Source organism: Camelus bactrianus, chromosome 6 (genome assembly GCF_048773025.1).
Source record: "Camelus bactrianus isolate YW-2024 breed Bactrian camel chromosome 6, ASM4877302v1, whole genome shotgun sequence".
Taxonomy (NCBI): Eukaryota; Metazoa; Chordata; class Mammalia; order Artiodactyla; family Camelidae; genus Camelus; species Camelus bactrianus.
In genome coordinates this window covers 97,957,718-97,981,470 of record NC_133544.1, presented here as the reverse complement: position 1 = coordinate 97,981,470, position 23,753 = coordinate 97,957,718, and the positions used below count along the sequence as shown (strand labels likewise).

Sequence of the window (23,753 nt, the reverse complement as noted above, 5' to 3'; positions counted from 1 at the left end):
ATCTTAAATCTGAGTTGAGTCTCTAAAAATATTCTGTATTCCTCAATCTTTTTGATTTAATTCTCCATTTCTTGAAAAAAAATCTTTAAATGGAGTTACAGGTGTCTGAACTGAGGGTCTCATGCATGCTGAGCACATACTCTCTCAAGTGAGGTATAATCTCCACCGTGATTTTTTTAAACTTTTCTTTCTTAGTATTCAGAGGTTAGAGGCCTCTAATTCTTTTTATGGAGACATGTCCATGAACCTGTAAATCTATAATTAGTGGACAAAATTTGGTTTATGAAAAAATTCTATAAAACATTCTGCAATCCTTTCAAAAGGAAATGCTCATTGACATAAAATGTTTCCCCTTTATGGTGATTTCTAATTTTTTGTCTGCCTTAACTTATTAAAAGTAATCCTCATCATCATAATGACCAAGCTTGCTCTGAGTGGACACCTCCCTAAGGCTAAAATGCTTTCCTCATGTTTTACCTCATAGCAGGAGTTTAAGGGTAGGTATCAGTGTCTCCTTTTTTGCAGCTGAGGGATTGAGAGATGGGGCAGCTTGTCCAAAATCTCACACAGCTGTCGCTGGCAGACTCAGGGCTGGAACTCAGGCTGCACAGGATGCTTTCTCAATGGCTCCTCTGATCAGCCCTGTGTTGAGTGGTTTCCCGAAATCCTGTGAGTCCATAAATGAACGATTTTAGCGATCTCAGTTTGATGAAGCCTTCAAAGTAGAGACACCAGTGAGAATGTGAGACAGAGTGGCATAAATTGAAATTGTACGTTTTCACAAATGTTGCATTCTCAGGCAATGACTTAAAAGGTTTATATTTTTTTATTTTAGTGCTATGTAAACACTAAAAACAAAACATTAAAAATAATTATAGTGCAAAATAGGAGTGGGCTTTGAAAGTCCAACCATTGCTAATGATGTTGCTTGTTTTTCTCTAGTGGTGCTTATTGACAGAAAAATTTACAAAGACTGAATTTGTTCTATGTAGTCTTAGTATGGAGGAAAGTTTTGTCAGTGAATATTCTAAGTAAAATCTTTACTCTTTTCTTTCCTGATGATGAATATGTAAGTTGTTTTCATGGCTTAAGTACATTTCCTCATTTGTGAAATTTGAGTGATGCCGTTTACATTGTTTGACTGTGAGATGTAGACGCCTTTTATACGAAGCACCCAAGAGCTGCTTTGTAAAAATATGCTGTCACAAGGACAGATAGTTTAGAAGGAGCAACTCTGAATACTAAAGAGTGTGGCTTGTTTCTGATGCATATTCAATATGCATATATATGAATATATGAATATGGCTTAAAGTAACAAGGATTCAGGGTTATGTGTGTGTGTGCAGTATGAAGGTTTAATGAAATCTGTATCATTCTAGTGAGACAGGGACTAGTTAAATCACCTTAAGCAGACGGCCTTGAAGATTATTTACACAGAAAGTGTGTTGTTACAACTCAGAATTCATGTTGCCGTGTAACCATCCACTCAGACATTTAAATTCGTAGAAATCTGACCAGAACTATTAAGTTTAAAAAAATCCACATTGATCATTTTAAGGGAATAAGCTTCTTTCTTTTGTGATTAAAGAAATTTTGATTTATTTTTCTGCATGCTTAATAGGTTTTAAAATATCAAAACATTGATTTGACATGTCACTTTTTTTAATAGAATAAAGCTCATGCTGTTTTAATGTGCAAATAAAAGTTTTTGTATTTCAATACACTTGTATGATTTCCTGGCTGTTTGAGAAGTATTTTGCAAGATACTTAGATGACCTACTGTTGGAAAAATACAGACGTGACTTTTATGAATAGAGGCCTAGTACAGATCTGTTGGTTTTTGCTACACTGCATGACATGAGGCCTAGGAGAGAGAGATTTGCTGCTGATTGCCGGAAGGACAGATCCCACATCTCAGTCTCCCCTCCTGTAAAATGAAGTGGCTGGACTGGATTCTTTCCTCTTCTAAGATGAGTTTCCATGAGCCTGTGTCTTTTGTTTATATTCAAGAGTATTAGCAAAGTCAGATAATATACTGAATACCCCTCCCTTCCCCGAAGCAAACTGCAGTATGTGCTACATAAGCTTTTAGTTATCAGATTCTTGTTTCTGATTCAACAGGCAATTTTTGTGTTGCATCTTTCCCGGCAACCTGGAAGGTCTTTTTAGCCATAGGAGGCGCTGATGCACTTTCATACAGTCTTAATTTTCCTGTTTGTAAAAGAAGGCTTAACAAATATTTTTTTGCTTTGATTCCTTTGCTTAGTGCTTCAGAATAGCACAATGTCCATTATGTCTGTCTACATGGAAAAATTATTCTGCTTATATCTTTGTTTTATTCTCTCATCTCGCTGTGAACATTTCAGACTTGCTATGCAAAAAATGGCAAAATCGGTCTTTTATTCCAGTGTTAGCAACCAGTGAGCCGGGATTTTATAAAGCAGCTAGAAGCGGCCTCTTGAGCACCTTATAGCTGAAAAGTGTACTGAGTTCCCTGAGTATTGGCCCAGCCGCTGTGTGTCATTTGGTGGGAGGTGATTTTGTACATACAAGAAGGGGTGTAGTGATTTGGCTTGGGTTTGCTTGCAAGCGCTGCCACTGAGCCACATGAGCCTGAGTCAGTTTGTTCTGAGTTTCTCCCTCGTCTGTGAGATGGGGATGCTCGTATAAACTTTGCAGAATTCTGAGAATTAGAAATTATGTAAATTGTTTAGCACAGTGGGAATGTCAAAGGGCTCATAAAGTTTAGCTCCTGTTTTGTATGAAGCCATCATTTTACAGTCTTTGGCTATTACTAAGAAACAGGAAAATAAGAAAAGCTGGTTTTATGATGAAAGATATTTGAGGAAGTTCCATAGTTCCTATACCCATAATTTAGCATCAGCAAAGTCAGGACCGTTACACAGTCGCCCTGAAACAATGTTAAGCCACAGAATTTTTTGGTACTTCATATATATTGGGGCTTAAGTGGACCCAATACTTATACACATGTTTTCTCCAGCAGCCAACTGAGAGATGACACAGAAGAACAGACAGGCGATAAATGTCTCCTTTATTACTGATGAAGCCACGTTCTCCATGAAATTCAGGGCTGTGGGAAAATGCGTGTCATGATACTGTGTCCCAGAATTAGAGACTCACACAGTCCCAGTTAGCTCTGGGCCACAGTGAGCCTTCCCTTAAGATGATCTGCCCCATCCTGCACAGGGCTGAACTGCCATGGAGCTGAGCATCCCGGGTGCTTCCCAAGGGTGGCCAACACTGGAGGGAAAGGAAAGGTTTCATATGCCCTGCTTGTCTCTCCAGACTCACACCTCAATCTGTTATTGTGAAGAGTGCTAGCCGTTGGCCAGGGGTAAGGGGTGTGAAGGGGGAAGCCCTCTCCATGGACCAGAGGAGTGTGGAGGAGGCATCCCTTCCCTCAGTTGAAACAGGTGTTGGGATGCAAGAGAAGGGTGCTCCCAAAGTTTTTATAAGAGGGGAAATAAGGATTTCCTTTGGGACTCAGACTAGCCATGAAACACAGAAGATGATTAGTAGGGAGACTTGTAAATCACTTTCTTATTAAATTCACATTTGTTGAGCACCAAAAATGTTCTACATACTTTTCTGAGCGTTTTACAGAAATGAATCCTTCAATCTTCACAACAAGTGAGTAAGGGAGATTTGATTGTTATCCCAGGTTTACAATGTGCAAATTGAGGCACGGAGAGAGTAAGTAAGTTGGCCAATGTCACAGAGCTAGTAAGTGAAAGAGCTGGTATTTAAACCCTGGCTGTCTGTTTTCCAGGCTCCCAGGGATGGGCTTTGGGTGTTTAGATGTATCTGCATCCCTGGATCTCTATACCTCTGTGCATAACTTAGCCCAGAAAGGACAAGGAAAGGAGAGTTACACAGGTGCTCACAGTCGTGTCTCAGCCACTGTCCACGGACAGTGCACCGTGATTGGCGTTAAATGTCTTCTGGGCTGCAGATCTGTTCGTATAACAGAAATTTATTCCATTGAGTTAATCTAGAAAACCTTCCTGCTCTGCTTCTCTCCATGGTTGCCATGTGGCTGCCTGCCTGTGATTGGGCCGTTGAGGAGAATCTGTACTCATAGTTGAACTCTGATATTTCAGTCTGGTTCGTGGTTTCACATCTCCTGTTACATTAATAAATTCAATTTCTGGTTTTCTTGCATCAGTCTCTCATGAGTTTGGTTAATGTGACATCAGTCCATGGGAGCCCAGGGTTGCTGACGGTATATTTTCTGAGCACGTTGTGGCACTTCTACCCGTGCGGACCTGGGTGGAAGATTTCCGCCTTCCGCACTGATTTCCCTGAAGAGCAGGGTCCTCTCCCACCCCCGGATGTGAGGCTGGGAGCTCTCAGAGTAGGCCAGTCAGAGGCCAAGTCCACCAATCAGAAAATGATGAAGTCCTTGGAAGTGGGTTTAATAGAAAAAAAGGGCTTCCAGGTAGTCCGATGGGCTGTTCGAGTCCATTTGGTGAAAAGCTATCCACTGTTTCTGGTTGAGCTGCTTCTTTGCTGTTGAAAAGTCTGGATTACATGGAGGGATTTTAAAAAGCAGAATAGTGTGATTTCATGTGGTAAATCCACACCGGTGAGAAGTGATGGATGACCGCCTGTGTGAGGCATAGACAGAGTCTTACAAACTTCATAAAACAGCTTTAAAAGCTCTGCCATCTGAGTGCACTTAATATGGGGTCCAATTCATGACTGGGCATGCTGAGAGGGCAAATAATTGATAATGGCATAAAGGACACGGAGGCATCAAAAAGGTCTCAATCATGTTCCCTGTTTAAAGGATGTGGCACAAAGTAATATATTTGAGCTGGTTCTTCACTGAACAGTTTTGAGTGTTTTCTGGGACTCCCCAGTGCACCAAGGTTCCGTGAAGCTGGGTGTCCCCTCAGTGCAGCTCTGTCAGCGCTCATCCTGGGCTGACGTGGTGTCACGGGGAGCAGGACGGTCAGCTTCCCCGGCTCCTCCGAGCTCCGTTTCTTCATCCGCAATGCTGGGTTTCTCTTCGGTGTCTACTTAGTAGGGTTGCTGAGAATCACACGTGATGTTGTCAGGGGCGATTTGTGGTTGTCTCTGTAATTGTCATATAGTGAATATTTGATAGAAACTCGTTTTTTATTAAAATTATGGCTCCTAGATTGCAGTGGTTTTTAGTCTGCATTTACTCTTTTTATAACATTATTCTTATTTTTAAATATGCACTTATTTTTATTTATTTTTATGAAGGTACTTGGGACTGAAGCCAGCACATTGTGCATGCTAAGCAGGTGTTCTACAACTGAGTAATACAGACCCTCCTTGTCTGAACTTAAAAATAAATATTTCAATACACAAAATTGGTCTTAAACACCATCATGGGACCTATTTTCTGTATAGACATATGAATACATATGCTATTTCAATAAGAATAAATGTTGTTGGGACATACTTTCTGAATCTGTTTACGTGTTTAAAAACGATCATAGGTAGTGATAAACACGAGTCTTGGATCCACTACTTAGGGTCTGTTTTGCCATCATGGGAAATTATATTCTACAGAGAAGGCTAATTGGGTCTCGTTGATATTTGGATGATTTAGCAGATGATGAAGGCTTTCAAAACCTGACAGTTTTGTTTTTTAAACTAACTACAAAGTTATCTTCTACAAATTGGAATCCTCAGCTTGTGAATTGCCCAGTAATTCAGTGTGTACATGTCTGTGTCTCTGTGAACGTGTGTGTGTGTGTGTGTGTGTGTGATTACAGGAAGGTAGAAATAAGTTCCATATAGCCTTCTGATACCTTTCTTTTCCAGTTCAATGTGTAGGCATATATTTATACAAATAAATTGATACTCTTTTGTCATTTGGCATATTGGTGGGAATAAATGGTTCTCATACTTGTTTCAGAAGGGTTGGGGAGAATGAGCTTAGAAAATAGGAGGAGATAGAGGCAGGAAGGTTTTTTACTCTTTGTGCAGGATGAGAAACAGCAGCTTTTCTTTTTTCTACTAAAGCAAACTGGCACTGAATTGTAAAATACTGTTACTCAGAATTGCATTTCTGATCAGATACGAGTGCCTCAGATTTTTCAAGGCAACATGAATGATGAAAGGTGTTTTAGCAGTTATCTTTAAATGTAGTTTTATTTTTTAAGTAAAAGGCTATAGCCTGTTTTTCTTCCAGCGTTACAAGAAGTTCCCATTGATCCAGGTACATGATAATTGTGCTTAGTTTCTTCGGGTTGTTGTTTTTTGTTTTTTTTTTTTAAGTGCTTGTTTCATTGTGGTGTGAATGAATGTTTAAAATTTTTGGATTTTGATGTTTAGAACATGCTGATTTATCAGAACTGTTAAAAAACTGATTGTTGTTTGGTCCTCGTTTGTTGGGGTAACCTATTGATTTCTGTTGTCTGTTAAAGAGGGAAATTCTTCCTCTAGCCTGTAGATCATTAAGTGAATCGTTTGCAGTGTGCCTTTAAAATTCTTTGAATGCATTGAGCATGTTTGTCCAGTGAGTTTTGAATTGACTCATAGTAATGACTTTGTTTGATTCTGTGGCTTTTGCTCCTCTCCACATGAATTTGAATTCTCTGTTGCATTTTGTATACGTGTCCTTAACAGCGGAAGAAATTTTGCCTTTTTTACATAGGTGGGTTTTCCTATCCCCTCTGAATGCCTTCTGTAATTGATACAGCGAAAATCTGTTATTGCAGTGCTTAATTATTTCATAAACTATTTTTTGGCTTAATCAGAAACAATGAAAAAGAATGATAATAAAAAACATGAAAACCTTCCTTCCTTTGAAGAATAGAATTGAGGTGGTCAGGCTCACGCGTGCTTTGTAACTGACACCCTTAATTTCATGTCATTGTGTATCATGATTCGGAGATGGAGTTGCTTCAGGTTTGTAGATTTTTGTTTTAACATTTGTGTTGAATTCATTCTCTAGGCTGATGTTTCCTGTTGCGTTTGTGGAAAGTGTAGGTGAAGGGATACAGATGCTACGTTTTGTATTCAGGAGGCCTGAGTTGCTGAAGAGAATAGAGTAGAGGGTGGGCTGAGGAACAGAGTGACACTCCCTCACCTCCAGGCTGAAATTGATGAACAATGAAATCAATTAGGTGTATCGGTATTTATTTGACCAATAGAAGTCAGAGGGCCCAGACTGTCTAGTTATGCGCAATGGAAAGTACTGAATTCACCTGCAGAATTAGGTGATTTACCAAGTAGAAGCAGCTTAGAGCAATCAGAAAAATCAGTTCTATGATGAGATATAAAAAGAATATAATATCTATTATTTCTGAAACTTTTCTATGTTAAGTTGTGTAGAGTTAAAATTAAGTTCCAAGCACCAGGAGTTAAGAGTCTGGGTGGTTCTTTGGGATCGTTATTCAGCGATGTGTCTAGACCATGCTGGAATGGCCGAAGCTGGCAGGAAAAGACCCAGAGCCAGGATTTGTCATCCTAGGTTGTCCTCCATAAGGGTTCCATGTGATAGCCCATGATTGGGTTAACAAATTTAACAGACACCAGACGCATGTCAACTTTAAGAAGAAAAAGTGTGCTTAGTAACTGCTTTCAAGCAAGCACCTGTGCATCCTCACTCCTGTCTCCTTGCCATAAAAAGCAGAGACAATGCCTTGCTTGCATATTTGAGGTTTTAGATAGCACTCTGTTCATTGCACAGCAATAAGCCAGGCCCTCAGCTATAAATGCTGGGCGTGCATGCTGTTAGATAGTCTATTATCCCCAAAACACGGACCTGGCTGGACTGGTGGTCTGCTTTGTAATGAATATCTAAAGGATTTATCTTGTTCCCCTCTCCCCATGACTCCCCTAAAGGTAAACTAAGCCTTTTTACTCATTGTGGATTCTACAATCTCTGTCTCATCCTGTCTTTCCCCAAGTTCCTGTTTACTATCACACAACTGTTAAAGACTATTTCCTTTGATTATACCCAATAAATATGGGAGCATTTGAGAGGCTCTTGGAGTTGGCTCCCTACTTCCTCTTGTTTTTTTTCCTTTTTCCACAGTCTTGAGTCATTCATTCCATGTCGGTAAGACTTCTGCCAGCCAGATCCCACTGTTCCAGGTGAGAAGGATGCAGAATTTATCTCTCCTACCCGAGGGAGAGAGAGAAGAAAATTGAAATCTGCTCCCTCGTGGTCCCTTCATGCCCCAGGGCCACTCCAGTTCACCTGCAGCCTTATGGCCTCTGCTCTCAGGGCCTCTGTCCCAAGACTGATATCAGCCTTTTTTTCCCTTGTCAATATTTCCTGTGCCTTTCAGAAGTTGGTCTCTTCTCTGCAATTCCTCCCTGGCAGATGTGATGGTTGTCAGCGTGCTGGTGGGCAGTCATTTGGGGACTCACAGGAGCCATTCTGATTCTCCTGAGTCTCTCATTCGGGGTTACAAAACTGTCGAGAACCGGAGGAAGCCCATTCAAGTGAGGTTAACACAGTATTATATCACTTTCATTTTATTTTTGAATTTTCAGTGGAGAAATTATTTGTAGCAAACTGTTACAGATTTTCGGCCGCCTGCTTTCATCACCACTATTTCCTTGTTGGCTCTGGTGCTTGTTTAAAGAACCAGGTTTCTTCTCTGGTCACTTCTAGCAGCTGGGCTTGCCGAATCCTTGATCTGCATTTGAAGCAGAATGCTTCTTCGTGATGTCAAACTGATTTTCCTTGTCATGTCTTAATATTTTGTGTACACTCAGCAACTGTTTGAAGTGAAATGCTCTTGTCCAATTTCGGTTAACTCACATTTGCTGAACTCCTGCTTTCATGCTGAGGGCAGTTTCTTCTTCCTGTAATAAAATTTAAAAATTTGCATTTACTATGGGAAGGTACTGGCCCGAGGTGCTTTCGTTCTTAACAGTTTTAATAACAATTCACCCGTTAAAATGTACAGTGGTTTTTACTCTATGCCCAGAATTGTGCATCCCATTCAATCTTAGAACATTTTCATCCCCCCAACAGGAAGCTCCTTATGCATAAGCAGACATCCCCATCTTCCCCATCCTCCCACAGACCCAGGGAGCCACTTTTCTCTCTCTGTGGGTTTGCCTCTGCTGGAAATTTCATGTAAATCTAGTTACTTCATGTAAGTGGAAGCATCTATTGTGACTGACTTCTTTCACACTGAGTAACGTTTTCAATATTTGTCCACGTTGTGGCCTGGGTCAGTACTCTATGCTTTGCTATTGCTGAATAATATTCCTCTGTATGGCTGGGCCCCTCTGTTTACCCATTCATCACGTGATAGACATATGTGTTGTTTCTGATGTTTGGCTGTGATGAGTAATAGCACCGTGAATATTCCTGTAGGAGTTTTTATGTGAACATTTGTTTTCAGTTCTCTTACGTGTGTGCCCAGGAAGCAAAATTGCCTGGTTATTCAGAAACCAAATGTTCAACTCTCTAAGGACCTGCCAGGAGTTTTTCCAAAGTGGCCAGGCTGTGTTACATCCTCACCAGCAACGGCTGCGACCTCTGCATCTTCTGTGTCCTCATTAGTGCATGTTACTCCTTTTTTGATTATAATCTATTGTAGTGAGTGTGAAGCGGTTTCTCCTAGTGCTTTTGACTTGATTTCCCTTACAGCTAGTGATATTGAACATCGTTTCGTTGTGCTTATTAGTCATTTGTATATTTTTCTTGAAAAATATTTTTCAGATCCTCTATTCATTTTTTAATTCAGTTGCCTTTTTATTGTTGAGTTGTAGGAGGTTCTTTTTGTTTTTGTTTTTGTTTTTTTTTTTTTTTTTTTTGGTAGATACAAATTCCTTATCAGATAAAAGATTTGAAAAAATTTCTGCTGTGTGTTGTTTTTTCACTTTCTGGATGGTGTCCTTTGAAGCAAAGTTTTAAAATTTGATGAACTCCAATTTATCTCTGTTTTCTTTTTCCTTGTTCTTTTGGGGTAATATTTAATATCTGAGGTATTTTATTTAACCTTTTATATATAAAATAACTTAATTATTAGGACCGTTCTAGGAGACGGGTGCTGTTGTTGTCCCAAGTCTATGGAAATGAGACTGGGATGCAGAAAATTTCACTGACTTATCAGTGTCAAAGCTACGCAGTGCTGTGGGAGTTCAGACCCTCATGTTTGTCCCCAGCATCTGTGCTCTTCACCACCATGCTCCACTCCATCCTGGAATCGTTAATGAAAAAGTCTTTACTTTTTTGATTTCTTGTTAGTTTTTGTTTTTCTCATTGGGGCCTCATCTCCTCATTTTCCTTAAAGAGATCAGTGTAGGTTTATTTTAGGTCTCATGTAGGCAGAAGCATTGCTATCAGTTAACTTCTTTTTTACTCACACTCCATTGATGGCTATTGCTAATTGACCTAATGAAGTCTTGCTTTAGTCTTTCCTTCTCATGACACTAACAACAGAGTCATGACTTACAGGATGCTTAAAGAAGAAAGTACTTGATTGTTTTTATTTTGCTACCCAATCAAACCAATCAAATAAAAACCCCAGAGTTGACACAGACGGTAAACCCTCCAGAATAGGCTCACTGTCTTCCTTGTGTTTCATTTGTTTGGTCACAGTGTCTGGATAGTGCCTTGCTGTCCAGCAGTTTTGTTAGGATACAGTGCTCGTGAATCATTGTAAGGACAGAATTTTGACAATAGACTGTGCTGTTCATTTCACGAGGGAAAAGTTAATATAGAAAAAACTGCTCAGATCTATTTTAAAATTAAGCTTGGAATTTTGAGAAGAGTTCAAGAAACCATACAAAGATCTTTTTCACTAATTTTAGATCTATCTTAGACAAATTATGGTTACATAGAAGAGTACCTTATCAAGTAAATTTGACAAGAGGTGTGTATTATTGATTATTTGTTTTAGTTGAAATATTCTACCTGGGAAAAAGTAATCAGTGCCCATAAATGAACAAATATGTTTGTAATTCTATGCAACATGGGAGCAGACTTCATATGTTTCTATATAATATATATGACTGTGTGTTTTAATCTGTCTTTCAGTGTTTTTATAGTTTTTCAGCAATGTTGTAACTTTAGAATTCTTCAAAGAAATTCACCCCAGATTCTAGTGCAGTTTGTACTGTGTATCCTGACTTATGCATGGGATTCCACTGTCCCCACAGGGAGGAATTTCCTCTTCTATTGAATTAGTATCAGAGTTAAAGGAACTGTGATTTCTAGGCCTTTGCTCTCCATGTGTTTGCATTTGACTGTCAATCGCGATTTTCCCTTTCTTGAGTTTTCATTGTTCAATTAGTATTTTTGAAAATAACTATTAATATGTTGCATCGGTCTCCCTAGAAACTTGATGTGTTTGTGCTTTTCAGTTTTCAATTTATGAAAAATGTAAATACACACTTGATTTTAAGTAGTCCTTTTTCACTAGATATTTGGTTACCTTTTTATAGTTAAAATGTTTTTTTCCCAATGAATGAATCGGTGTGCATGTTTTAAAAGACACCTTACTTTCTATTTTTCTTATTGTAACAGTTATATTCATTGTAGAGAATTTAGAAAATACGGATAAACACAGTCATAACTTCACAATGGCCTCTAATCTCACCTAGGAATACAGTTGTAAGGTTTGAAATTGAGAATTACAAGTCCTCTCACATTGTTCTTCTTTTTCAAGTACGTTTTGGTTACTGAGACCCTCGAATTCCCATATGAATTGTAGCAGCAGCTAGTCAGTTTCTGCAGAGGAGCCCGCAGGGATTGTGATCGAGTCCAGGTTGAATATACGGATCGTTCTGGGGAGCACTGCCATTCCAAGAGCGCTGTCTTGTGATCCAGCAATGTGCGTGGTTTGTCTGTCCAGGTATTTAGGTTTTGTTTAATTTTTTTTTTAACAATGCTTTGAGTTTACAGAGTTATTTTACTTTTTTTTTTTTTTCCCTTTATACTGAGGACAAGTGTGCCAGGTACCGGGATCAGAAGTGTATTTGAGCCCCGCCACTTGCTGCCACAATGGTCGCTGCGCTCTTGCTTCACCCGCTCTACAATGTTGCACAGAATAGGACCTCAGTAACTCTCTCTCTCGAATGATTATATGCTTGTTGGATGATGCTTGAGAGTCCGTGTGATGATTTTTTTTCCCCAGCCTTTCCCCACTTCTTTACTATGCCCTTTCTCTTCCTTTCCTCCAGCCTGGGTTTCAGTTTACCTGTGGCATTGATTTTTCTTGTCTGTAGACACTTCCTTTCACTGGTTCACGATAATTTTACATGTGGGCTGTGGAAACTTGCTAGATGTCAAGAAAGAACCAATCCATTGCATGCTAGTATTTTTAGAGTGCATTATTGTTTTATCGATTGAAATTAAATCAGGGTGACCGCCTGAGCCCTCCCGTGAACTGTTTTTGCCTTCCTACTGGTGATAATGCTCTGGTTGCTGAATGTGCCCTTTCCCCATACTTGGTTTTGGAGTTAAGTCACCATCAGTGGAGCCCTCTCTTTAAAAGATGAAGTAAACATTTGCTCCTTCTCCCTGGTTGGGGACTTGGATGAGATGAGGTAACAGATAAAGAATGGAGCCCCACCTCATTCTAACACCCGCTCGTTCCGTTCTTTCTCCACGGAAAAAGAGTACAATTCAACACTATAAAGACTGATTGTGAGCAAATGAGATAGACAGGACAACCGATCATTTATTAAATATACTTTCATGCCAGAAACAAATGTATTATACACACAAAAAGCACACAAAGCACGGTAGTACCGTGATTACAAACGTGGGTCCGAGTTCGAGTCCTGGAGTGACCAGTCCTGTGAGATGGAGAACTGGTAGGTCGGCTTAGCCTCTCCCGGTCTTGTTTTCTGTCCTGCAGAGATGGGGCTCGCTAGGCGTCCCTCCCCCGTAGAGGTGCTATAGGGTGCAAATGATGCGCGTGGGCAGCCCGGGCACAGCTGCTCCTTCCTCATAAGTGCAGGAGAGCATAGCTTTTGTGGTGAAGGCTTTATAACAGCCCCTTGTAGACTCTCAGTGCTACGAAGGGATGCCTTGTGCTTTGGAGATGGGATTCTAATTTCTGTAAATACCCAAGGATTGTGTAATTGGGCCCTGCTGATTTGAATGTATTCTTTAGAAAGTACATATTGTAGATATATTTTTCAAGCATGCATGCTTTTTTCTTTTATTATTTATAGTTCTACCCTCTCTCTTGGTGGGACTTTTCATGGAATCCAGGAAAAAGCCCTTATCCACCTAGCTCTTCACACGTCTCCGTGGCGGTTTTCTTCCCTGACTAGAAGAGGGTTCTGCATAGGGAATTTTCTTTGTTCCCCTTTTCTTGGAGTCTCTCTGTCTGTCTGCCCACCTCTCACCTGTCCAACTGTCCATTTCTCTACCCACTCATTCTTCTGACTTGTTCCAAAAAGCATTTCAGGCAGCTTACAGAAGAACAGATACCAAATAAACAGGTGAGGAAATGGGGCCAAGTTCAGACAGTGAGGCTAGGAGGCGAGCCTGTGTGAGGGTGGCAGGCATGAGAGACACGCGTCTGCCCTGTGACTTATAAGATCGACATCAAGAGTGTGCCTGAGGCTCCCAGCAGACACAGGGAAACAGGGCTTGTGGGAGATGCTCACTGGCTGTGAAATAAATAAGTCGCTGAGGAGAAGCCCAACCTTTCCAGCTACTAAGGCTTAGGAGAATATTTTGAGTGTCTTCAACATCAGAGTATTTCATATTTTCTTTTATCAGAGTTCTACATATAGTTGGTTACATTCTGTACCTGGAAACTTCTACAAAATTTCTTCCCACGTGAGTCCCATGACTCGGGTATGGGTTGGTTCTGCTCATTGACTGGGGTTGGCCAGAAACCGAAAATGACAGCTTCAAAGGAGCCTGGGATTTGTCAGTTATGTTTTGTCAGTACTGTAGAGTTCAAAAAATGCTTTCACAGTATCTCTCCATCTGAGGCGGCAGCGTGCTCTCTTACCAGCATCAGGAGCTTAGGGCCTGTGGATGGTGGGGGCTGACTGCATTGCCGTCAAGACAGCTGAGCTAGTCACTGCAGGTGTTTTTCTATTACGTAAGGCCTTTCATGATCTTTACTTGAATGTTTCAACAGGGAGTTAATTAACTGAGTCAATTAACATTTAATAAATATGATGCTTTGTTGAAAAGACAGTTATAGACAGAATATAAGCTCTGAAGCCTTTAAAAACGGTTTCATTACTGAAATTTCAGTAGGGGAGATACACAGTTTATCTTATTTATGCCTCTCTTTTAAAGTAACAAAGAAGCAAAACAGAAAAGGCAGAGGATGGTTTCTGTTCTTCCTTTCTGCTTGCAGGTGCCCTCACCTCCAGTAGCATCCATCCAGACACATGAACTGACACTGGCCGTGCTCAGAACTGCCTCAGCCCTGAAGATACAACTGACAAATAGAAGGGGGCCACGCCCTGTTACAGCAGGTGCTCTCACTTTGTGGATCCTTATGTAACTGAACGGTGTTAATCAGGATTGCCCGTTCTACATTGTGTGGCGCTGCTGCGGTGTCTCCTAGGTACTTGTTTCTGTAAGTATTCATGTATTATTCCCCACTGCGTGGTACTACACGTCTAAAAATGCTTTTTTCAGATGAAAAATAATGTGCATTTAATACAATATATTTGAAAAAAGGGACAAAAGAGTCTATCCTGGTCCCGCTACTCAGAGATAATAATTAACAATTTAACATTTATTTTCTGTTTTTTCGTCAGTGTGTATCATCTCTGTCATAAAAACCAGTGAGCACTCTGTCCCTGTTTACTGTTCGGAGACCTCCATTTTCCATTTGGCTTATTACATGTTTTTCTACAATATTCTATCTCCCCTGGCATGAATTTTAAAGACCAGTGTAGAATTCTGTCTTATGGAGGCATCGTCCATTTTACTTCGGACTTAAATAAACTTTTAAATTCCAAGTATACTTAACTGAAATACTGAAAAGAGAACTGTGGTGGTACAGGAAGGCCCCTAACTCCCTTCCCATTATTTCCTGGGAGTAAAAGCTGTTGAAAATTTGGTATATATATTTCATGACCTTTATGCCTATGAGATACATATATATACACATATGAGAAATCAATGTATAGGTGTGTGTATATATGCTTTATTTAAAAATGAGGCCATACTATATGTTTTTCTGCAGCACGCTTTATTCACTCAGGGGTATATCATGGACGTCCTCCCACTCCAGACTCACCCGGCCCTTTCAGATAGACTGGAGGGGTCTCCTGATGTGCGGGTGTCGTCTCTTGTCCACGGACACATTTGGTGGGAGAGTGCTGTGAACAAGGCCCTGGACCACGGCGAAACGCCGGCTCCCTCAGGGCCCGCAGCTCGCCTTGATTTACCGCATCATTGTCTTGATGGTGGACAGTTAAGTTTTCTCCATTTTCCACTGTCAGAAAGAATGTTTGAGTTGCATCCTTCTTGTACAGACATTCCTGTGATCTTGTATGTGTATTCCTTTAGTTAAGGCTTCTGGAAATTTAGTCCCTGGATGTGACGTTTACATTCATCACAGACTCCTTTCAAGTGACTAGAAATTCCTTCTCCATTGGGGAATGAAAAAATGCACAATTACTTATGTAACCAATTCTCTATCGCTGGATATGATTTCACTTCAGTTTTTCTTCCCACCTTTGTAAACAGTGCTGTGTAAATGCCCTGATGGGTACATCTTTTTGGACTGATTTTTTTTTCCTAAAGGAAACGATTCCTAGAAGTGGAGTTGAGTCAGTGTGTATGTACGTTTTTCAGAGCTTACAAATCCATTGATATGTCATCCTCTGAAAAAGTCGCTCATGATTTGTTCTCCCACAGATGGACACTAGCTAGAATATCTTAAAAATATTTGCCAATATGATAAGCAAAAGTGCTTTTTCATTGTTTTTGTTTGCATTTGATGACCAGTGAAGTTTTGAGCATTTTTCACTCATTAGCCATTTGACTTTTTTAAAATGAATGATTCCTCTTGTCCTTTGCCCACATTTAAGTGAGGGAGCTTCTTTTTGCTTTGTGAAAGCTTTTTGTATGTTATGAAAATTAACTTCGTGAATTCATCAACATGTATCACAGAGCTTTTTCTTGTCATTTCTTTCCTTTCATTTTGTTCAGGAAGTTTTTTGATTTTTGTTGTGGCTCAAACTATTCTTAGGATAGTAAGTGTCTTCCTTATGGGTTTTATCTTTGACATTATTCTTAGAAATACTCTCTTATAATGGAATAAATCTCTTCTGTAGGTTTTTTTAATCTCTAAGATGGAGATTATAATAGTAAATGTTATAGTGAGGAGAAGTTGAGTTAATAAGAGCAAAGAGTTGTATTTGCTGTTACTAGTACTTTTTAATATTTACATCACTATCTGCAATTTATCTTGTGGTCATTATGACAGGAATGGAATTTATTCTTTCCAGGTGATTCTCTGTCCCAGGACAATTATCGAATTCATAATTTTCTCTTTGATTTGAAATCCCAACTCTACAAAATACTTACATACACTAGAGTCTTTTTTTGAGCTCATGGTTCCCTTCTGTCAATCTCCTTTCCTTACTCCAGCACCATATCTTACATACTGTAAAAATTTATTTAATCACTGGCAGTCTGATTTTTTTTGATTCTTTTCTTCCATCCCAAATTTTCTTGTCAAGTATTATGACTTTATTATTCCTGAAGAATTCCAAAATATTTTGTTCAAGTTAAAAAAAATCAGATTGGAATTTTCATGGGATATTTTAGTAAGTTTTGAATTATTCTTAGGAGAACTTACATCTTTACAAAACTGCTTTTCTCCATGCAATATGTTTATGTCTCTACATTCATACCTCTTACTTTAACCCTCAGTACAGTCCTGAAGTTTGTCCATTTAGAATATGGGCATTATTTTTGAATTTATTCCAGATTATTTTTTATGTTTTTGTTAATTTTGTAAGTGAGAATTTTTTGCTATTATATTTTTAAATGCTTAAAACTGACATTTAGAAAGGAAGATTCGTTTTGTCAATACTCACTTTGTAAATTGTCATTTAAAATTGTAAGTATTAAGTACTTGTTCCAGAATCCTTTCTTTTCTGTTTTTAAAAATTTGTTTCCAAGATTCTCAAAATGTTCATAGCTAAGTAGTATAGGTGGGGAGACAGATGGAGAGAGGTAGTGTGGCTCACGTACAAACTGTGAGCACTTTCATGGCTGCCTTTAGGCTGGAGAAAACTGCAGAAGATCCCAGGTTAGACTAAGGGTGGCTTTGTATGCACTTGAAAGCCAGCTTTCCTGCCTGTATGGTGAAGCATGTTGGGCGTGGCAGGTAGATGATCAAGGTCTGATCAAGGTCATTGGCTACACATAGCGCTGTGTCTGTGAGAACTGGAGACCATTACCTTGGGAAATACTTGGCGCCAGGAACACTGCAGGGGATCTGGGGAGCATGTGTGTTAAGGAATTTCCAGCGCTGGGAGTGGGAAAATCAGACTCTGCATTCAGATCTGAGTTTGATTTCATCCTCTCTGGTTTACTGGTCCTCTGAATTTTGTCAAGTTATCTACCCGCTTTGAACTCCTGTTTTCTTGTCTCTCAAAACAGGAGAATTGCAGCCTGCTGCTAGAGTGTTTCATCAGGGTAAATGATTTGTGTCTATAAGATGCCACGTACAGTCACAATCTCAGTGAGAAATGGGCTGTCACCTCTTCTTCTGCAACTCAGTGCTCCATAAGACAACGGGGGAAATCCAGTCCCTAATTTGTATGTGATGCAATGAGGAAGAAAATTATCGTCTTGCCTTTCCCTAGCAGTATTCTAACTTCTTTGCTTCATTTACCTCTTTCCTCCTTTACTCTCCCCTTTCACCTCCTCCACCAAAAGAGACTGAGTCTGTCTCAGAACACTACATTCAAATTACTTTAAATGTTGGCTCATCCCCATGAAATTACAGTGAAATTAAAAATAATCTGTACACGTCCCAGACATGATTATATTTGATTTACACACACACACACACACACACACACACACACACACACACACACACACACACAATCAGGCTACCTCCCATTTGCTGAGTTAGAAGGACCACTTTTTCTGAGTTTTCATTCACTGAGCGTGAGAGCAAAGTCTCTTAAGCAGAAATTCGCCTGGCTTTTTGCATGGTTTTTTAAATTGGATTTCTGCTTTGTGTCCACAGAAATAGTCTCCTATTAGAAGAGGGGAAGTGGAGACATAGATATTCTGCTGAGATATTGGTGTCATCATATTTGAGTTGGAAAGGACTTATGACAGCATAGATTCGTAACTTTTTATGGGTGAGAATCCATGATAGTGTAACTTGGACAAGAACCCGGGTCTTCTGTCTTCATGTCCACACGGATGAAGAGGAAACTGGGTGGGGGATGGCAGGGATCCTTGCTTGAGTTCCGGGGTCTTGCTAGTTTCCATTGTTCAGCTGCCTTTAGTTTATGTCCATGTGGCCTCTCATGGGAAGGTCACTCTATCCTGATAGATTGAGTTTCTAATCAGCAAAACGGTCTGGACACACTCATGGTTCCCAGAGATTTTCTGCTGACCTGCTGACACTTTATATACATGAGACCTAAGAAACTGCTGGATATAAAATCCTTATTGTTATCATTTGCCCTCGAGTTCCACAGGAATGGGGTGCTGTCTCAGGCTGTCTAAGGCCAGCTCTGAACAAAGATAGGGTTCTAGGCTTGCAGCTGGACACGCCCCAGTCGAATGGGATTTCCAAATTAGTTTTTAGAATCAGGCAGATTAGTTCAAATCTTACCTTTACCAGTTATTAGCTTTGTGACCTTGAGGAAGAAACTTTACTTTTTTGGGGACAAATTTTCTTTATCTGTAAATAAGTCCAGTATTTATTTTAGGGATTTTGTTTTAGAATTGAATGAGCTAATTCCCTCATTTATTCCTAAAATACTGATCACATGGTTCTATGCTGGTGACTTAGTGGTTGATTACTAAGGGACTCAGTAGTGAGAATGTGGGTGAGGCTCCCTAGATAATAGAGCTTATATTCCAGGATATGCTTGTAAAAGACTGGATTGCAGTGGATTTTTACTAAATATCCATTCCTTTCCTAATCCCCATTGATTGTGTATATATCTTTATACTAATATATGAACAATTTTTTATTGCAATTTAAGTCTTTTTGTAGTATTTAAAGTATGTATCTATAACAAAAATACGTGAAATAAAATGATTTGACTTTCATTTTCTTTTCAATAAGCAAAACAAAATAAAATAGAAAAGAAAAGAAAAAGTTTTGAAGGAGTAGAAATAATTTTATTTCCGTGGAATCGACTCCCTATGTTATGTTTTTCGGTTGTGTTCTTAAACAGCATATAAAATTGACAGGTTTTGACTTCAGTGTTGATAGCTGGGTGAGTATAGATTCTTTTTGTGGTTGTCTTTGATGAATTATTTGCACTAGATCATAAATAGTATGCATGTTACATATTGGAAACGAAGAAACAGTGGAGACATACTACCTCCAATGCAGTCATTTTGTTACCGAGTCCAAACTCATTCTGCTCACCAAATGACAGGCTAATAAACTGGGAGATGAGGTGTTGGAGCGAGGAATAGTGACTTTATTTGCAAAGCTGGCAGACCCAGAAGATGGCAGACTGATGTCCTGGAGAACCATCTTCCCCAAGTCAGAATTGAGTCTCCTTTTATACTAAAAAGGGGCGGGGCTGCAGTTGGTTGTTGGAAACTTCTTGTTGTATGAATTGCTTGTCCTTTGAATCCGCTGTTCTTGCAGCTGTCCATGTGGATCAAATCATGTTGCCCCTGTAAAACCTCCAAAAATAAAACAAAGTTATTCTCTATTTTGCTACTTGCCATCTCTACATAAGTGCAGATTAGTTAGCATCCTTCAAGATCACAGGCAGGAGAAGAGGCTGTCCTGGATATTTCAGTCTAAAGGCAACTTTCTTTTACAAATGGTGCAGAGATAGCAAGTCTGAGCCTAGAAAACAGGGCACAGGTTTAAAGCCAAAGGAACAGACTTAACATGGGGTCAAAATTGTTCTTTTCTTTTACAATTCCCTTTTCCACTTCATAGATAATTTTAGTAAGAAACATGAGCAATTTTGTATTTTTGCTTCTTAATAACCGATAAGTGGGCCAACTATATTTTTGTGAGCAGGGATGCTGTGCGGGCATAGGGGTCACAGCAAACTCTTGTTGGGGGTGTCCGACCCTGGAACATGTCTGATGCCCCGTGAGTGTTGGTGAGGGTCCCCCTAGCCAGCGTCTCTCTTCAGGAGCCAGCATATGGGCATTGATATCTGGAGACCTCATTTTCGGCTGCAGGAAATTTTTTAGATACTGCGATTGAAAAATCACTCCAGCTGGGGATAATTAGGGAAAAAAAGGAAAAGGAAAAGGGTTTGGAGTAGAGTAGAAGAGAAGGACATCAGATCACCGAGCCTGAGTGCTTGGCAGCGGGGCTTCGGGGGAGAGGGGAGCAGACGTGGGGAGGGGCCTGGCCCCGGAACCAGCTCCTGCACCTGTCCCCGTGCCCAAGCCACATAGCTTTTAATTGGGCCACCTCTCTGGGCTGGATGTCACCCTGGGCAGAACCTTGAGAATCGAAGGTAAGGGGTGGGCAGCACTCACCTAGGGGTTCACTGTGGATTTCGGTCAAGTCCACAGTGCCTTTTCTGGTCATGAGTCTTCACTTGTCCTTTATCTCAGGATCTGAGGAGGAGGAGAAAGGAACTCAGGTAGAGATCCAGGAAGATATCCGACTGTGTTAAGAGAGGACAGACACAGTGACACGGGGAGCGAGGACACTTGCAGCAAAGTAAAATTACTTCACAAATATTGCTTCAGAGTTGCAGGTGTGAGAGAGCCTAAGCCTGTCTTAGAGTGCAGGGGACATGTGGAAAGGAATGGCAAAATTTCCACTGAAAATTGAAATTTTGTTAAATAGCCTGCTTCTGTTGCTTGTATCACTTGAATGAATGCAGGCATATTTCTGTGGGCATTTATAGGTTCACTCAACCCCACCAGCCCCTCTTGCCCCCATCGGGGATGGGATTTCTCAAGCACAGTGCCCCTCCTGCTTGGGTGGGCCACGCTGCGTGTCCTCGCCTGGGGCCGGGCTGCTGCAGGGCACTGAGTCCCCGAGGCTCGGCCTGGGAAACACTACAGGAATATCTCTGCTCTCGACTGAGGGCCTCCTTTTCCCCCTGCAGTGTAAGAATGCCGGTGACTGAGTTAGAAGCATGCTCCCAAGCTGTCCGTGTCCTTGCCATTCAGAAGCGGACACTGGAAGCTTCCGAATTTCTCCAGAATGCGTTCTACATTCACCTTCGGCAGGTGAGTGTATGTCTTTACACAAGTGGAGGAATTTCTGCCGTTTTCCTGGAACTTACTCACCACTAGTCCATCTGATATTTCTGTGCTAGTATTCAGTATGGCCTGCTGAAATATGTGGAGTCAGATCTTGAAACACTGATGAAGAGGATCATTTATTTTATTTCTATATATGATAGCCTTTTACTTTCAAAATTCAGAATTTTTGGTTCTTTCAGGAATTTTTGGGGGTTGGCGAAACAACTTTGCTCTTACCATCTTTGAGACCTGTTGCTTTGTGCCTCTCACCTGTCTTCTGTCACTTGTGAGGCGATTCCATTTGTGACCCTGTCCGGGTTGTTCATGTTATAAAACATATAGTCTGTTAAAGTACAGTCCCTTTTACTCCGAAGGCATTCCACAAATACTCCTTAAATCTGGGTGTGGTTTTAAGAAGACAGAATCATTAGAACATATGCTTGCAGGTTGCTAGTGCAAAATCCCCAAATCAATAGTCTAGCTCAACATCTATAATCTTTCTAATCTACCTTGGATTTGTATGGATAAGTGAAGCAGTTTGCTAAGAACTCAAGACCAGGGTTAGAATACAGGCTGGTGTAGCTCAGCAGGTCCTCCTGGGCCAGCGCTGTGCCAGAGGGTGGGGCAGAGGGGGAGAGGTCTGGGCCTTGGGGAAAGGGGAGGGCCAAGAAGGAGGGGGGTCCTGCCGTTCCTGAGCTCAATGTTTCATGGCAAACACCTTCACCAGGTGAAAAACTTGGAGTTTCTTCTAAGAACAGTAGGTTTGAAAAGAGTCCTAAAAGCACGGGAGTGACAATATCCCATTTGTGTCTAATATGGGAGAGCGGCTGTGGGGTCACTTGGGAGACTCTTGAGTCCAGGTGTGAAGTGTTGGTGGCTTCCACTTAAACGGTGGGACAGTCAGTGGGACAGGCAATGGGAAAAAACGAACAGACTTTAGGCATGTTTAGATGGTAAAAAGGAAAGGATGAATGATGTCTGTGAAGGTAGGATGGAGTTAGGCCCAGGTTTCTGGGTGGATTAATGAGGTAAGTGATGGTCCTGTTGTGCTCTGAGGAGGGAAACTTCAGAGGGAGCTCTGGGGGAAAACTGATGAGTTCAGCTATGAGTAAAGTGAAAGGCTGTTAAATGTGTGGTCTGGGAGCTCAGGTGAGAGCCAGTAGTGAGTAGCGGTAGGGGAGAGGGACTGTCAAATAATTTTGTGCGCATACAAATAATTATGATTAATGATACACTTACGCATCTACATTCTGGATTTAAAACCCATTAACATTTTGCTATATTGACTGCAGAGTTTCCTAATTTTTTTAACAGAAATAAAATAAATAGAAACAGAATAGTGGAGTTAATGAACATCATAGAGCTGATGTGTGTCCTTGTATGTATTTTGATACCTCATCTGTTTATAACCATAATCTATACAAAGTTAACTAGTTTAACATAAGTGTTAGACAGAGGGACGTGACACACAGTGTTGGGGCTTGAAGCTGATCTTCTCAGGCAAAATATGTCACCTCTTTGTGCCTTAGTTCCATCTTCTGTGACTGACCCCGGGCCCCTCATCACAGCTCATTTCCTAGACTAGATGTTGGGAGGGAGGCTGCTGAATGGAGTAAGAAGTGGCAACTGCTAGGGACACTGAAGAGAGACACAAAAAGTGATTAAAGCCGATAAACTCAGTACAAACAAATACTCTCAAAAGAGAAAGAATCCCGCAGTGTTTTGAGCCACTTAGCGTATGGGAAACAAAACCACGTGGACCCAAAGCTCTTGAGCATGTGAATATTGTGGGTGGGAGGGTGTCATCAGAAAAGGGTTGAGAAAAGGCCTTTTGGTTTCCCTTGACGTTTCCAGTAAGGATGGGGAGCAGAAGAGAAAACCCCCTGCTTCACAGTGGAAGCTGCTGTTTTGTGCAAAAATGACCAAAGGTTGGAGAACATTCATCAGCGTTGCTGGCAAATGAAGAGACTTCGGGATTGGGTGGGGCACTTGCTGCGACTTCCAGGTGACCTGCTGGCTGGGGGCTGTGAGGCGGGCAGTAGGTTGGCAGGTTGACCCGGGCATAAACCCTGGCTCTGAGGCTGCTGGTCTGACTAGCAAACCTGGGCACGCGCAGTCCTAATGGGGCAGCTCGGGATGTGGCCTGGGACACCTGCCATTCTGAGGGTGAAAAGAGGGCTTCCCTGAGGGGGTGTCCCTGCGGAGAGTGGAAACGTCCTCCTGCAGGGGAGGAAGAGCCTCTGAGCAGGGTGCTGGATGCACAGGCAAGACCACCCTGAGCACGGAGGGTTTGGCGAGCCGTAAGTCACATAGTGGCCCGAGCAGCCTTGTTCCTGAGAAAATAGAGGGAGAAGAGGCTGAAAAGCAGACTACGGTCAGACCCTGTGGTTGGTTATGAGTGACA

General features: G+C 40.9%; 1 protein-coding gene across 1 annotated transcript in view; it reads left to right on the top strand.

The window, feature by feature from the left end:
* Positions 1-23,753, top strand: part of LOC141577999 (trafficking protein particle complex subunit 9-like) — a 110,527-nt gene that overhangs the window by 2,683 nt on the left and 84,091 nt on the right. Inside the window, exons 3-5 of the mRNA XM_074366433.1 lie at positions 11,640-11,825; positions 14,304-14,528; positions 21,211-21,334. The gene's annotated coding sequence lies outside the window, so the exon portion shown is untranslated. The remainder of the gene's footprint in view (positions 1-11,639; positions 11,826-14,303; positions 14,529-21,210; positions 21,335-23,753) is intronic.